Source organism: Plectropomus leopardus, unplaced genomic scaffold (assembly GCF_008729295.1).
Source record: "Plectropomus leopardus isolate mb unplaced genomic scaffold, YSFRI_Pleo_2.0 unplaced_scaffold20506, whole genome shotgun sequence".
In the NCBI taxonomy this organism is placed as follows: domain Eukaryota; kingdom Metazoa; phylum Chordata; class Actinopteri; order Perciformes; family Serranidae; genus Plectropomus; species Plectropomus leopardus.
The window spans coordinates 1-3,152 of NW_024622169.1; the positions used below are offsets into that span (position 1 = coordinate 1).

Below are 3,152 nucleotides of genomic sequence, written 5' to 3' on the forward strand. Positions count from 1 at the left end.
CGTGACATGGTGAGAAGTACCGGAGTGTTTTTTGCGGCGTTTGCACCTGATTAACTGTTTCTTTGAGTTTTTTTCCCTTAAAGGTGAGAAGTATTTCCAGTATAAACATTTCCCATAGCTGCTAACGGTAACTATTCCAGCCGTGTTTCAGCGTTCACGCCGCGGCCAAACAAACCTGCAGCTACTCCGAGTAAGACCCCAGTGATACTAAAATATCTGATGTTTTGATGAAACTTTGCATACTATGACATTTCCGGGGGAGTTTTGACGGGATATTGTATCATGTTGTTTTTATTTTGCAAGTTTGTGTGGCAAAGTATTATGGGTTAGGGTTAAAAAAATCGATTAATCAGTGTTGTTTTTTTAACTGAAATAAATAAATGTGTGACTGAATCATTCTGTCTCATTTCACACAGCGCTGCCCTGAAAGTCCAAAAACTCAACATCGTCCACGTGCTGACGGCGATCAGGTAAAAACAAACATCATTTTATCACTTTTTTATTTTAGTTTTGTTTATAGAGGAGTTTAGATATACCTCCTCCTAAGCTGTAGGGGGCAGCATTACACTATACAGATGCCGAAGAAGGAGTAGAGGGCGGAGCCATGGAGGAGGAAGACGGTGTCTGACGTCACTTCCTTGGCGGCAAGAACGAGCGGGAGTGGTGCTCAACATGGCGAGATGTACCGGAGTGTTTTTTGCGGCGTTTGCACCGGATTAACAGTTTTTTTCTTGCTTTTTTCCCCCAAAAGTGAGAAGCGACAATTTTTAGCGGGTTCCTCCGGACCGAGACACTCAGCAGTGGTGACCCAGCAGCCATAACCCAGCAGCGGTGACCCAGCACCTGCAACAGGTAAGCCTCCGGTAGCCGCTAACGGTAGCTATTCAAGCCGTGTTTCAGCGTCCACGCCCCGGCCGAACAAACCTTCAGCTACTCCGAGTAACACCCCAGCAATCAGGCATGCAATCAGGGACAGAGGACCCAAACCCAGAGCTGCAATGACCGAAAGGTTATTTTAGGAGAAGCAACCGAGCTAACCTAACCTAGCATAGCCTAGCCTAGCTTAGCTTAGCCTCAATGCTAATGTCAAACCCCGGTTCAGCTGGCAGAGCTGCCTGCTGATGCCCCACAGATGAAACCGTGTCTTCAAAATTGTATTTTCAGTGACATTTTGTATTATTTATTAAGAATATGTATTCTTTATTTACGACATCACCATCCAGTGGTGAAGTCCTAAAACGCGGATGTCTATTTTCGGTAAAATGCCTCAAACATATTGCAACGATTTGTTGTGCAACTTAAAATACGTCCGGTTAAACTCGATTTTTTAACCTTTAAGGTTTTACTCGTGTTAAAGATGGCTGTTGCTAATTTATTCATGCCATGCCACGTTAAAACGTCTGATTTTTGGATGAAACTTTGCATGCCAAACTATACTGTGACATTTCCGGGGGAGTTTTAATGTGATGTTGCATCATGTTGTTTTTATTTTGCAAGTTTGTGTGGCAAAGTATTAAGGCTGTGTTTTAAAAAAAAACCGATTAATCAGTGCACTGCAATCTGTTTTTTGCTGATTCAATGTCGATAAAATCCTGAAATTCGTTATTTCCGTTGTAATGGAAACAGCAGCTGTTTTTGGCGCCAGGTTGCGGTGTGTTAAAATGTAAATAAATAAATAAATAAGTGTGTGACTGAATCAGTGTCTCCTCTCACACACAGCTGCCCTGAAGTCCAAAACTCAACATGGTCCACGTGCTGACGGCAGCTCAGGTAAAAACAAACCTTTTATTGCTTTTTCATTGTTTTATTTTTGTTTATAAGTGTCTAGACATCCGGTTTGTAGGTGAGGGGGAAAGTTAGTGGTGTAGTGTTTTGGTTTTTGTGGTGCATGTGCGCAGTCTCTACCTGCAGTCTGCTGAAGGTGGTGTTGCTGTTTGGGCTGTGATAGCCAGCCGAGCTAGCGTAGTTAGCTCAGTTTAGCGAACTAGCATGGCTAGCATAGCCTAGCCTTAGCCCCGTGTGTCTGATAGCTATGTGTTAGCTTAGCTTAGCTTTGTGTTTGTGATAGCTTTGTAGTAGGTTAACTTAGCCTTGTATCTGTAGTAGCCATGTGAGAAGTAGCCTAGCTAGCATGGCTAGCATAGCTTAGCCTTGTATCTGTGATAGCTATGTGTTAGCTTAGCTTTGTATCAGACCTGCCACCCTGGCTCTGCCTCCTTTCTTTCTTTGTTTTTATTTCTGCTCTCTGGTTTTCATATTTAAGTCATGATTGCTGGTCAGTGACCCTCAGACCCTCACTGAGTGACTGGAGCACAGGTTTCTTGTGTTGTAGTTGAATTACATTTGCAGTGAGGTGATGATTTCTGGTGATTTAGACGTGACTCTTTTGTTCGTCTTTTTCAGGTGACAGTGAGCCAGCTGAGCCTGCTGTCCCACACGCCTCTCCGAACCTGCGGTGGTGCGCAATCCCCACAGTCTTCAGCTTTTTGGGCACAACATCCGCTCTTTGAGCGGTCCCGCTGATCTACGGCATCGGTCATGTACCCGATGATCTACTACAGCAGGCAGCTGCAGGAGCGCCGGCAGGAGGATGATGGAGAGTAAAGTGCTCCTCGTTCATCTTTTCGCGTATTCACATTTCATGTCGTTCTTCGCTCTGCAGGTGACGGTGTGACCGCTGCCGTCCTGGAGAACGTCACCAAACTGTGAATGTTTGTGTTTGTCCCTCAGGTACTGACAGTGTAAACAGAGCCGCTGTAACTGGAAGACGACTGTTATCAGCTGTAAGTTGATGTTTTGAAAGCAAAATAAAGAATAAACTTGAATATTTGGTGCATTTGGGACTATTTTGCATTTTACTTGTCAACATGCTGTCACTCCTTCTGTGGTGTTTTTTGGGGTTATGGCACCTTTGCTAATGTGCTCACAGACCTTCTAGGTTTTTTACTTGTTTGTGGTGAAGGGACTTGGAGGACTTAAAATATCACTGATGACAAAAGCCAGGCGGCATGCTCACCTTTTTAAATTAACAATGAAAATAATAGTATAATTTATTTTTTTTTCTCCTGTAATATAAAAAATGCATGATTGCATTAAAAAAAACATCAAAATTTAGCTTATTTATGTTATTTTAAAGTGGCCTTTTGTCATTT

At 43.1% G+C, this 3,152-nt stretch overlaps 1 long non-coding RNA gene across 1 annotated transcript; it reads left to right on the plus strand.

The window, feature by feature from the left end:
* The first annotated feature begins 575 nt into the window (after window positions 1-575).
* Window positions 576-2,829, plus strand: LOC121965551. Its single transcript, XR_006107496.1, has 3 exons — window positions 576-852; window positions 1,720-1,770; window positions 2,404-2,829. It is a non-coding gene; the product is annotated as an uncharacterized LOC121965551 (long non-coding RNA).
* Window positions 2,830-3,152: the final 323 nt, after the last annotated feature.